The following is a 13,751-nucleotide window of genomic DNA, read 5'->3' on the forward strand; positions in this document are numbered from 1 at the left end:
TAATCCCAATTCCTTTATGATGAAGCCTAGTATTGAGCTTGATTCCCAGTTTGATTCACATATATTTCAGCCTTTCTTTATTCTCTAATGTTTATTGTATTACTGCAATACAAATATACTCTTGTATTAAAAAATACTGTTGAGTATAAAGGAGACTTCAACAAGTGGTCCAAGAATATGGAAATCAAATGGTAATCATAAAATGTGACATTCACATGCTCCCCACTTCAAAAAATAGATAAAATAAAAATAAGGAGCAGAATCACATAAATATAACATAAGGACATAAGATAGTAGTCTTCATTGGTTATATACAAGACACATGGAATAAGTAGGAGTGTGTTTATGCTTATTCATTCCTGTTGGGGTAGGGGAAGGGAAAGGAAGAGGGGAGGATAAGAAAGGGAAGAGTGTGGAAGAGGAGAAAGAAAAAGACAGGGGGAGAGAGATGGTTCTGGCCAGTGAAAGAGTTCTGGCCAGGAGAGTTCATCTAGGCTATAGTCAGAGGCCTGCTGAAAAAAATCCCTCAAGGCAATCTATCCCCCTTTCCTCAGAGTCAGTGCCCATCTCTCAAGTCTCTAACCACAAATTCAGTGTCCTGGGTACCACGCTGCAGCCGCAAGATGTATCCCATGCAAAGTAAGCTTCCCATGCAAAGATTGACTCATGCTAACTAAATTCTCCAGAGCCTGATGTATAAACTAACATACTAATTAATATGTAACCAGTAATTTTGGTTTCTAGGACTCTGCCTAGAATCACATTGATAAATTTTCTCTTTTTCCTGCATTAGTAGGAAATTTATTCACTTTCCATTTTAATCTAAATCTTCCTCTGCACGATGGAATTCCCATTATACCCTAAACATTGCATCCTGTGCCACTCTCTTCCCTCCTCCCTCTCTTCTTCTTCCCTTCCTTCCTTCCTTCCTCCCTTCCTTCCCCCCCCCACACAAATGTGGAATCTACAATAACAACAGTTACAACTGACATTAATATTAATTGCAGACATACGATATACTGGCACTGTGTCAGGTGCTTTGCAAGCAGTGTCTCACACCTCAGACAACACTATGACATGGGTGCTAGCATTATCCCCATTTTACAGATGAAGAATTGAGGCTTAAATGAACGCTTTAGTCCTTTCCCAAGGTCACCCAGCTTGTCAGAAGTAGAAATAACCACAAATTACAAGGTTTTCTTTCCCACTGTAAGTTCCTCCCTACCCTGAGTCATCTCGACCTCCCAATTTAGGGAGAGGAAGTTACAGAGCTGTTTGGGGAAGATAAATATTCTCATCCAAACCACCAACTGTAGGGAGGTTTTCTGCTGGACATGGGAAAGGAGAATTCTGCAGTAGGAGAAAGTGGGCAGAGCCAGGATGCCCTGTCCCTTTGGACAACTGTCCCTAGCAGCTGGGTCAAGGTGAGCCAAGCCAGCGCATGGATGGCCATGGCTCAGAGAGAACTCTCTGTTCATTCTCTGGCATTAAGTGGGGCAGTTCTGATCTGACATCACTCAATGTCTGTTCCACTTCTCCTAAGTATGGTACTCATGTTACCAGAGTTTGGGTGTTTCAGCCTGGCTTTCATCAGTGAAGTCTAACTTAGGGCATTTCTCAAGCTCTCCTCTGAGGAAGAGTAAACCACAAGCTGTTGCTAGTGTTACTGGAAAAAGGTTCTTCACTCAAATAATTTTTGGATATATCGTGCACACAGTATCATAACATGCATCTGTATGTTAAGAACTTGGGGGCGGTCTGCAGGAAAGAAACATTCAGTAATGTAACTTCTTTTCATGGACTACTATTAAGAGTTTAGGGATATAGTTTTCCACAGAACACCATCGGGAAAATGCTGTCCTAGACAGGAGAACTGCACGTCAGTCAAATTTGCTTTGAAGAGGTCCCAGAACTAAATAAGATCAACGGGAGTTCTTAACGGAATCTACTCAGCCGACTTTGCTTTCAGTTTTTTAATCTCTTGAATGACTAATCTACGGATACTATCCAAATTTACAGGGAAAGTGTCTCCCTCCTTCACTTTCCACTGCAGAAACCAAATGAGTAACCTTCACAATCATTTCCTCTGACCCACCTATGCATCTCATCTGGGCTGGAGAAAAGAATAAGATCCAGCCACCTCCTTCATGAGAAAGGCTGTTGAGACCCGATGGAGATGTGATCAAGGGCATTTGATCGTAAATTAGCACGAGCAGCCATAGTTACTGAGAGCACGTACCGGGCCCAGGCTAGGCCCCCAGCAGAGAGTGGGTGACCTGTTTAATTGTACAGCCTGCCTGTGATGCCTCACAGGCCTGTCCATTTGGGGCATACCCAGAACCTAGCACGGTGCCTCCACTGAGTAGACACTCAATAAATATTTATTAAAGGAAGGAAGGGTGGGAGGAAGGAAACAAATTGAGGTTTGGAGATGCTAACTTGCCCAACATCACACCTCTAGCAAGCAGGAGAGCCAGGATTTAAATGCCAAATAGCTGAGCTCTCCCACATCTGACCAACCGCCAAGCTTTTTGTTAATTAGCACACAACCAGCTTTGAGGAGCTGGTGTGAGGCTCTGGCCACGTGTGCTCTGTGCATTAGCTTTGGCATTACTGTAGTTTATGCAATCAAAATTGCACTTTTTTTTGGAGTGCCTGGTAATAACAGCTAAAATTTATTGAGCACTTACTATGTACCACTTACTACACTGAGAACATGACACAGCTCATTCCCCATGACATCCTAAGAAGAAAGTACAATTATAAACCCATTTTACAGATGCGGAAACTGAGGAGCAGAGAGATTTAGATGACAATCTCTAATTAAGTGGTGGAGTCAGGATTTGAACTGAGGCAGTTTGACCCTCAAATCCCTGCTTTTAGCCTCTTTGCTACATCTATTCCCTCAGTCCAATGATAGACATCCCAAGAGAAGGAACAGACAGAGGCACGTACCACCCACAGCTGGATAATTAAATATATTTATTTTATTAATTTAACCCTGAAAAATGTTTACCTATTTCTAAGCACATCACCAGTATCAACTCATTTAATTCTTATAATACCGCAAAAGAGTATGAGGCTGGTACTATTATAATTTCCATTTCGTAGATGAGAAAACTGAGGCACAGAGAGTTTAGTGACTTGCCCAAAGTCACACAGCAAGTGGCAGAGCTGGGAGTCAAACCCAGGCAGTCTGGATCCCTAGTCCTTGTGCTTAACTGCTATGGGGTGCTGCCCAATGGGAACAGGCAGACACCTCATTTAAAAGTGAAATGTCCTCCCAAGACCAGTGGCTAAAATGATCTCGAAGAGGAACTCAGAGCCACCTGCAGTCCTGGAAGTTAAACGGGGGCCAGGGAGCTTTAGATTTCCTGGCTAAAAATGTTTCTGCTCATCCTACTAGAAATTAATAGCCGATTGTTTTTTGCATCCCTGCAGGAGGGGTGGGCCATTCTCCCTGGGCCCCCGCTGTCTCTGGAAGAGTAAGCTCTCAGCCAGCGTCAGCCAGGGCAAGACTGGTAGGTGAAGGGACCAAATCTCTTTGTCGAGAGAACCCGGCAGAGATGGGTCGGCTCCTGCTTTCTGCTGGTCTAGGAGCTGGGCCCCTTCCTCCTCTCTTTGCAGGAAACCTGCCTTGGGTCAGTTCACAGCCCTTCTGCACCTCTGACAGAGGGAGCTGGGGGAAGGAAAGGATGAAAGAAAAGATGTGAGTCAGGTTATTTGTTAGGAGAAAGGGCAAAAGGTCTTCAAAGGAAGCATGAGAAGCTGCAAACACAGCATCTAAGAAATGCCATTGAACTGTTAACAGTGAATCCTGCCTAGCTCAGTAAGTCTTCCCCCAGCTGTGCTGGACAGGCGTGAGCTCCGAGACAGGGTGGGAGTGATGTCTGTCCGAGCACAGGGCAGGGGCTCAACGAATATGTGCCGAATAACTTGTAACATGAATATAAGTGAACAGCCCCTTAAAACTTTGGGGTTTACTTTTCTCTGGTCCATAAATGTTTGCCTCCTTTTTCTGTTTACCAGTATGACTGAAGGGATGCTATATATAGGCTGGACCCCAGCCTCATTCCCAGCCACTCTTCCTTTTTGCCCACCCCACCCTACGCCAAGTCACACTAAGCTGCTTGCGTTCTCGGAAAGGCAGGACTGCATTCAGGTCAAGGGTTCAGGTGATGGAGACAAGCCAGATTTCAGCGCTCATCCAGCAACATACCATTGTGAACTTGGGCCCGTTACTTAACCTCTCTGGGCCTGGAGCACCCTGTTCTCCTGCTCCCCCTTATAAGTACCCACTTCCCCCTCCAGGGGCCAGGGCAGGACTGTGCTTCCCCTCCCCACGGGGCGGCCTGCCCAGCACTTTGCACACCCTCCCCTCAGCGTGGACCTCAGCGTGTTGCAGGGATCAGTTCTCCTGCTTGGCTTGAGGCTGCTTTCTGAACCCTTTGATGCTAAAACTCTCAATTCTAATGACATGTATTATGTGGTCTAATTATAAATCCTGGTGCTGCTGTAAGGACAAATAGGGCCACCTGAAGTTCTGTCTGGGCGAGCCATTGGTATAATCAGTCAGTGCCTTGATCCCATTGCCATGATGTTTTTATTTGGTCTAATTATAAAATATGTTTTAAAATATACAAGTTTATACAAAACTGAAGTCATCTTTAATCCTACCATTACCACCTGGTAAACTCCTATACAAAAATTTATAGAACCCAGTTGGGACCATTTTGTATATTCATTTATTCTTTCTTTCATTTATTCTCTCAACAAATGCTGCTGGCTCCTCTTCTCTCAAGATCCAACCGTAAGCAAGAGAGACAAAGGCCCTGCCCTCATGGAGCTGACATCTTACTGGGGAAAAGAGGCAAACACACACATTTTCACTCTTCACAACCATCCAACGTGTGAGAATGAGAGTGGAAAAGGCAAATAAAGTAAGATTATTATCCTCCTCATCGTCATCATTATTAGTGTTATTAAAATAGTTCAGGGCTTCCCTGGTGGCGCAGTGGTTGAGAGTCCACCTGCCGATGCAGGGGACACGGGTTCGTGCCCCAGTCTGGGAAGATCCCACATGCCGCGGAGCAGCTGGGCTGGAGCCATGGCCGCTAACCTGCGCGTCTGGAGCCTGTGCTCCGCAACGGGAGAGGCCACAACAGTGAGAGGCCCACGTACCGCAAAAAAAAAAAAAAAAAGTTTTGAACTCATGCACCCCACGAAGGGGTCTCAAGCAACTAAGACCAGCTACATGATTTGCAGTGCAAACTGAAAGTGGCTAGTGGGGGTTGTGTGTCTCTTATTCAAAAGTTACTTAGAATTTCAAGACAGCCACAGCACAGCATTAAACAGAGCACCAGCCCTTCTGATCAGGGGGCCCTGAATGACTGCACAGGTCCTGAGGGCTACTTCAAAGGTTCCTGGATCACACTTTGAGAACTGCTACTGCAGAATATGACCTGCATCTTGCATCAAGTGGTTGACTTAGGGCCACAAGTATACACCAAAACGCTATAGAGGTAGCAGTCTGTGTGTGTGTGTGTGTGTGTGTGTGTGTGTGTGTGTGTGTGTGCGCGCGTTGTTTAAGCTTCTGGATCACCAGGCATAAGTGTTCTTGATCACTTGTGCACGTTTTCCCCTTGGGTGCCTTCCACATAATCTGCCATGTTCAGTCTATTACACACACACACACACAGATACACACACACACACACACACACACACCCCTCTAGCTGAAAGCTTGCACCCCTTGTGTTCCAAATGGCTGCACACCCGATATTCATCATAGCTTCCTGTTTTGTGTTTTTATTGTGGTTGCAGGCTTTGATCAGCCGAACTGATGTCTATCACCCCCATTTTCCTGTTTGGTGCCTAACACACAGTAGGCGCTCTATGCTTTTGCTGAGCTGAATTTTATAATTCCAGTGGCTGGGGGGATATTCTACTTACTAAATGCTGTAAACAACTGACGGTTGACAACACAGATGCAGCAATTGGTCCTCCCTCCCGAGAACCAGGCTCTTCCAGAGATCAGCAGCCCCATGACCAATGGGTGGACTTGTGCATTCAAATGATGATACATCATTTTCCTGAAACAAGTGAGCAATGTTACCTGATATTCCTGAGGCTCAGATATGTATATAGCTAATAAAGGGCCTAAGTTTTTATAGTATTTAGAAGGATGCCCTTAGATTCCTGGTAACAAATCAGTCTATTTTAATGAACATTATATACGTTTATAAATAAAATACAGAGCCATTTACAATTCTGGTCAAATCACCTCTCTCTCCAGCACAGAGGGAAGGGACTGTGACCTCTCTCTCACTCTAAGACAAAAATCACACAATAGAGGTATTAATCCTTCACCTAAAATAGACCTTCTTCTACTCATATGAGAAGTTAGTACTGCTGCCAAGTGCAAAGGACCCAGGACCTTGAGTTCAAATCTGCCACTTTACAGGATGGGGAAATTGAGGCTCAGAGATAAGAAGTGACTTTTTTGTCCAAGATCACAGAGCTGTTTAATAGCGGCTGTGGGACACACACCCAACTCTCCAAACAGTTAGATAATGGACCACCCACACCAGAATAATGTGGGCTTTCAGCACAGTGTGGGTCCAGATTACTGAAAATGTAACCACTGCTTCATCCGGGATCATTAACAAGTAGGGCCTGAAATATCTTCTCCAAATCCAGCTGGACGTCAAACCCTCCACTAGTGCCCTGAGTACCATCCCTTTCCCAATGTTCGTTTGAAACATCTTTCCTCCATTTTCAGTACCTTTATCCTCTTCCCTTCCACTGGCCCCTTTTCCTTCCCTCCAATGCGTATTTATTGCCTCGGGGAGAAGAAAAAACAAGACTTCATAAGGCTAGCTGCCCCTCGTGGTTATAATTCTATTTCTTTCTCGGTTGTTACTGCCAAACTCCTGCAAGTGATATATACATCGAGGCCTCCCTTTTCTCACCTCCCTTGACTCCTGTAAGCCCTTGCAGTCTGGCTGCCATCCCAGCGCTTAACAGAAACCAAGGGTCAATGATGCGCTTGTCCTAAATCAAAAGTCTTTGACTTGGTCGTAATTCTCCTTGACGTCAATGACCGTGCTTCCCTAATAGTGATAGTCGTCGTGATAATACAGAAGCTTTTATACTTAAAAATAGGTCAGGTCTTAAAAAGCCATTTGTAAGTTCAGTATTTAAAAGGGCTTTGGAGCCAGACTGCCTCGTTCCTCTCTTGCTTGCACAATCGACTAGCAGGATGCCTTGTGCTGCAGCTTCCATAGTGATAAACTGGGAACATAACAGGACCTAGCTCACAGAGTTTGGGTGAAAGTCCATGGAATATGTTTAGAACACTGTCTGGCACATAGTACATGCTCAATAAATGTAAGTTGCTATTGTCAGTATAATATTTGTAAATCTAAGATGACCGAGAGGAGTTTACCTTTGCAACATCCATTCACATACCCACCAGATGGAAGCATTGGTTGATGCTGTGACGTTTCTCTTTCTCCTTGCTGCTGTCATACAACTTTCTCGGGTATATTTCCTTAAAACAGGTCAATTTGGAAATCTGTAGAGGCAATCGACACTCCTTCCCCAGATGGTCTCTATGGGATCCATACCCCTAATCACCCGAGGTTCATTTCAATGAGGAACAGATTCATATGAACTTTAAATTTATGGAAAACCCAGGTTTGCAACAAAAAATCTCCAAGTGGGCTTCCCTGGTGGCTCAGTGGTTAAGAATCCGCCTGCCAATGCAGGGGACACGGGTTCCAGCCCTGGTCCGGGAAGATCCCACATGCCACGGAGCAACGAAGCTTGTGTGCCACAACTACTGAGCCTGCGCTCTAGAGACCGCGAGCCACAAGTACTGAAGCCCGTGCGCCTAGAGCCCGTGCTCCGCAACAAGAGAAGCCACCACAATGAGAAGCCCACGCACCACAACCAAGAGTAAACCCCGCTCTCCGCAACTAGAGAGAGCCCGCGTGCAGCAACGAAGACCCAATGCAGTCTAAAATAAATAAAATAAATAAATTTATTTTTTTTTAAACAAAAATCTCCAAGCAGCGCTTTCCGCTTCCGCAAGCTAAGCCCTTGCATTTTCCGTTGCCCAGCCGGCTCCTAAACTTGCACGAGGCTTCAGGGGTTGATGCTCTGCTCCAGCCTCTCCTAATTGAGCTTTTTTTCTATTTTGCTCTTCATTTTTTCTTGCTTCAGGTTGATAACTGTAGAGTACATGACTCAACAATTTCCACATACTATATGATCCCCTCTTTATTCTATGTGTTGATGATTTGATGATGATGACAAGGATGGAAGATATTTCTTTTTTCTTTTTTTTTTTGCGGTACGCGGGCCTCTCACTGTTGTGGCCTCTCCCGTTGGGGAGCACAGGCTCCAGACGCGCAGGCTCAGTGGCCATGGCTCATAGGCCCAGCCGCTCCGCGGCATGTGGGATCCTCCCGGACCAGGGCACGAACCCGTGTCCCCTCAATCGGCAGGTGGACCCTCAACCACTGCACCACCAGGGAAGCCCGGAAGATATTTCTTGAGTGCTTACTATGTGCCCAGCTCGGTTCTCAGCACTTTAAATGCATCATTTGTCCCCCCATCCCCACTTCACCTCAAATGCACATGTAGAATTCTTTTTCTTACTTTCAATTTTTAAAAACGGCTTCTACTTTCATTTCCATTATGAGTGAGTCTCGAAGTAACATGTTTAACACTCCCTGCTTTTGTGCATATAGGAAATAAAAGATTTAGTAATATTCATAAGACACCTCAAAACCAAGGACACACACAACCAACAAGCCATAAATAAGGGACAATCAAAAGGCTGAAACTAAAGTAAATGCCCCGTTGACTCCCTCCTCTCTTTGGTGGCAGTGCATACGCTTTTGTCCAGAGCACGACTTTGTTCCTAAGTATAAAATAAGCTGAAAGATGATCAGAGAAGCTTCTGTAGGATTGTTGAGTGTTTACCAAGTCCCAGGCTCTGTGCTAAGAGCTTTACACACATTATCTTCTTGAATCTTCAAAACAATCATGAACTGAGTATCCTTAGTGTCTCCATTCTACAGATAAGGACACTGAGGTTAAGAAGATAATTTGCCCAAGTCATATTGGGCCAAGATTCAGACACAGGTGCATCTGCCTTCAAAGCCCATGCTCTCAGCAGCTCAATTCCTAGGCTGACTTCTGCAGCAGTATGTTCTCCAAGTTTTCCCAGAGAGAAAAGACACCTGACTGCCAATGTCTTTTCTGCTTTCTCTCCCTTCTCCCATTCCCCGTGGGACTCTTCAAGTCCTGGAGGAGATCATTCACTTTCACGTTATCACCAATCTTGACTATAAACATTTTAAAGTCATCTCATTCACTCCTATCTCTCTAAAGACGTCCATAACTCCTGGCACGTAGTACATAACCAAGATATATTTGTTGAATAATTGAACAAATCATCTTTCTAAAGATTATTTGAAAACTGGTAATCATTTTATTCTTGAGGAATGATCTAAGAGCTTCAACCTTTAAGGTTTTATGAGTTTGGGCCCATGCGATGTTGGAGCTCATTGTAAGCACATTGATGCAAAGCATTGGTTCTCAACCCTGGGTGATTTTATACCCTCATCTCCACTATGCCGGGGACATTTAGCAGTGTCAGAAACATTTTTAATTCTCACGACTGGTGGTGGGGGGAAGGGAAGAGGAAGCCAATGGCATCTAGTGGTAAGGATGCCCTTAAACATCCTACAATACACAGGAGAGTCGCCCATGATAAAGAACACAATCTGGCCCAAAATGTCAATAGTGCTGAGGTTGAGAAGCCTGATATAAGGGTTTGTTCTTCCTGAAGCTGGTGTCCTGGTGGCTGAGATGGGGCAGGGATGTATAAACCCTCTGTTTATCTGAGTGCCAACCGCCATAATCCAGGGTCAGTATTGCCTCTTATTTGAATGGAAGGAACAGGGAAAAACTGGGGATCCAGCTTGAGGATCCAGAGATGTAACTCCTGTTCCTAAAACCTGGAACTAACATGATTTAGTGCCATAGACAAGGGGTTGGGCTCAACTTTTCATCTGTAAAATGGGTGTGGATGGGGGTGACCCCTTTTAGCTCTAAAATCCTCAGGTTTTAACACATTTTGAAAGTTGATCTTTTCTTTCTTTTTTAATGTATGCTTCTGATTTCACATCCAATCCCAGGTCAAGTTTTTTGTCTACTTTTAAGACACGCCTGCAATTTTCTCCTTTTCACTTCTCTGTACCTCCCCTTCCCCACCACACACCCACTTCCTCCACCCAGACAGTCATTGTCACCACCTGGATTACAGGATGAAATTTCTAATCGACCTCCTTCTCTCCAGGCTAAATCCTCAAGAGATTCAGGAGCTTGACCTGGAGGCCCCGTATCCCCTAATCTGTGACATAAGGCATGTTTTCTCCCCTCTTCATTTTCTCTCCACCTTTCCTGGAGAACAGCTGATGCTTCAGAATCCTTCTTCATGGAAGTTTCCCCCAAGTCAGCAGAATTGCCTCTCCTTTGCTCACACTCTAGTAACACTTTTTGTCTAAAAGCAGGGCATAAATTTCCCTGGAGAAAGGTGCCCTCCTGGTACCAAGAAGAAAAGAACATTCTTATTACCTGAGATGGGGAGTTGAGGCGAAATGAGCCTGCACAAATAAACATTATTAAAATAACCCTTATCGTCCCATATATTCTCTAGTCACTTTCCCGTAATTTACCAGCCCTAGAAGCCCAAACCCCTTTCCTTTGTCTAGTCACTTCTCCACAATTTATCCCCCTTTGTTAAAATGGTATCTAACCCCCAAATCCAACTGCTTCTTGAGATTCCCACTTCTTTTCTACGAAGCTCCCCATGCCACATAAAAATATTAATATCAAATAAAATTTGTGTGCTTTTCTCCTGTTACTCTGTCATTTGTCAGCTTAATTCACAGTCCTGAGTCTCAGAACCTAAGAGGGTAGAGGAAACGTTTTTCTTCCCCTACAAAGGCAAAATTATTAGAAAACTACTGACTGCAGCCATTTCTACACAATGAGCACATTGAGGGGCACTGTCCATTGTTCCAGTGGTGGGGGAGTGGGGAGGATCTTCTGTTTAGAAAATCACGGTGATGAGCCTTTAGGTATAAAAAGTTATCTGGGGCTTCCCTGCTGGCACAGTGGTTAAGAATCTGCCTGCCAGTGGTTAAGAATCTGCCTGCCAGTGGTTAAGAATCTGCCTGCCAGTGCAGGGGACACGGGTTCGAGCCCTGGTCCAGGAAGACCCCACATGCCATGGAGCAGCTAAGCCCGTGCTCCACAACTACGGAGCCTGCGCTCTAGAGACTGCGAGCCACAAGTACTGAAGCCTGCGTGCCTAGATCCCATGCTCCACAACAAAAGAAGCCACCGCCATGAGAAGCCCGCGCACCGCAACGAAGAGTAGCCCCCGCTCGCCACAACTAGAGAAAGCCCGTGCGCAGCAACGAAGACTCAAAGCACCCAAAAATTAATTAATTAATTAATTAATTATTTTAAAACTTATCTGGCTCTGACTGGAATGAGGAAGCAGAAATAAAGGAAGCTAAAAGTGTTCTCCAGAATAAGGTAACAAGAATTCTCTGTTTTTCCCTTGAAGCCTGAGCCATAGGGATATTGGAGGGGCTCAGGAGTCATATAACAGAAGAAAATGAAAGCAGCTGCTCTTCAGGGTGAAGGTGGGTACAAGCCCCAGCAACAGAGAAACTGACCAGGTCAAAGACAGAGATGACCTAGATGCTATGCTAAATAACATTGCTGTGTTATTTAATAACTGGTTATCTAGTGGTTACTATGTGCTAGGCAAGGTTCTAAGCACCTTACAAGTATTAAGTCATTTAATCCTTATGGCAATTCCACTTGTATTATTTATTATCACTATTTTATAGACAAGGACACTGAGGCACAGAGAAGTTAAGTGACTTACTTCACATCACACAACTGGTAGGAGGCACAGCTGGGATTTGAACCCGGGCAGTCTGACTTGAAGATCTGTGCTTTTAATGACTTTACTATATTGCAGGTGGGTGTGCTTGCTCTGTGATGTAATTCTATTAGCTCAGAAAAATATGGGAAGTAAAACTGAGAGAGAATGAAATCTATTCTCTTTAGCCTGGGGGCTAAGTGGTACAGAGAGCTGAAAGCGGCCCCCAGCATCAGTGAGGATGGGTAAGAGGTAATGGAGGAAAAGCAGATGGCAGGAGGTCAAAGCCAGAGATGGTGTTGGGCTCTCTCCTTTGCTGAATCCTCTGTGGGGATGGGTAGGTCTCACAGTATTTTTTCTGGTTATTGGAGGAAAGAGTGAGACCAGTTCCATCTGGACCACCCCAAGATGCCTTAGGTAGAGTAGGGTTCAAAAAATGATGAGTTTAAAAAAAGTGATAAGCTAAACTTGCTTGTCCTTGCCGTCCAGGAGAAAACGCAGGTAGCTGCACACCACTCCACCCCAATCCCCACCATGACGCGCATTCCCTCCTCATTCCTCCTCCCTCCTCCAGGGGGAAGAGTGGAGAGTTCCCTGGAGGATGTGGAGGTTTGGGGCCGGGATGGGGGAGGTGCTAATTATTCTCACCCACTATAAAGTGTGAGCATCACGGGATTCCGGAGAGAGAACAGAAGGCCCCTTGCTTTCCTTCCCCTGAACAATCGACCAGAAGGAAGTTGGGACACTCAGCCCCTGGATTTCCCTGCAGGAAACCCAGGCCCTATGAGGGCCTCCTGCTTCCCGTCCCTCTCTGCCCTGGTTCAGCTCCAGGTGAGCGCTCTGCCTGTATGGTAAACAGACAGAAAGGACCGAGTGCAATTCATACATTTTGTTGTTGTTGTTAATTTTAACTTAGTTGCTTTATAGAAATAACAATTTTTTAAATCTCAAATTCATCAGAGAGGGGTGCAGTAAGTCCACTACATACGAACGAGTTCTATTCCGAGAGCACGTTCATAAGTCCAATTTGTTCATAAGTCCAACAAAGTTAGCCTAGGTACACAACTAACACAATCGGCTATACAGTACTGTACTGTAATAGGTTTAGAATACTTTTCACACAAATAATACATAAAAAACAAACACAAAAAAATAAAGAAAACATTTTGAATGTTATAGTACAGTACCTTGAAAAGCACAGTAGTCCAGTACAACAGCTGGCATACAGGGACTGGCATCGAGTGAACAGGCAAGAAGAGTTACTGACTGGAGGAGGGAGAGGAGGTGGGAGATGGTAGAGCTGAGGGATCGTCAGCAATAGGAGGTGGAGGGCAAGCTGCAATTTCACTCACGCCTGACGTTGGTGGCACAGGTTCTGGTTCCTTGCTGGAACCAGATGCACATTTTTTTTTTTTTTTTTTTTTTTTTTGCGGTACGCGGGCCTCTCACTGTTGTGGCCTCTCCCGTTGCGGATCACAGGCTCCGGACACGCAGGCTCAGTGGCCACGGCTCACGGGCCCAGCCGCTCCGCGGCATGTGGGATCTTCCCGGACCGGGGCTCGAATGTGTGTCCCCTGCATTGGCAGGCGGACTCTCAACCACTGCGCCACCAGGGAAGCCCACATTTGCATCTTTGAAAGTTCACAACTTGAAGGTTTGTATGCAGGGGACTTACTAAATATTACTTCATATTTACCCTGAACCTAGTGTGTGCTGATACTCGGCACTAAGAAAGTAGGAGAGTCGGCCTCTTAATATACTTGAGGGGTACTAATTA

At 45.1% G+C, this 13,751-nt stretch overlaps 1 protein-coding gene across 3 annotated transcripts in view; it reads right to left on the bottom strand.

Annotated features, from left to right (window-relative positions):
• Nucleotides 1-13,751, bottom strand: part of PRR5L (proline rich 5 like) — a 144,536-nt gene that overhangs the window by 82,931 nt on the left and 47,854 nt on the right. For 2 of the 3 annotated variants that reach the window (XM_060303353.2, XM_060303352.2), the window contains exon 1: nt 5,953-6,893. The exons of the other annotated variant lie outside the window; for it this stretch is intronic. The gene's annotated coding sequence lies outside the window, so the exon portion shown is untranslated. Of the gene's footprint in view, nt 1-5,952; nt 6,894-13,751 lie in introns of those variants that run through there. 3 annotated transcript variants of the gene reach the window in all.

The sequence above is a fragment of the Globicephala melas genome, chromosome 8, assembly GCF_963455315.2.
Source record: "Globicephala melas chromosome 8, mGloMel1.2, whole genome shotgun sequence".
Taxonomy (NCBI): Eukaryota; Metazoa; Chordata; class Mammalia; order Artiodactyla; family Delphinidae; genus Globicephala; species Globicephala melas.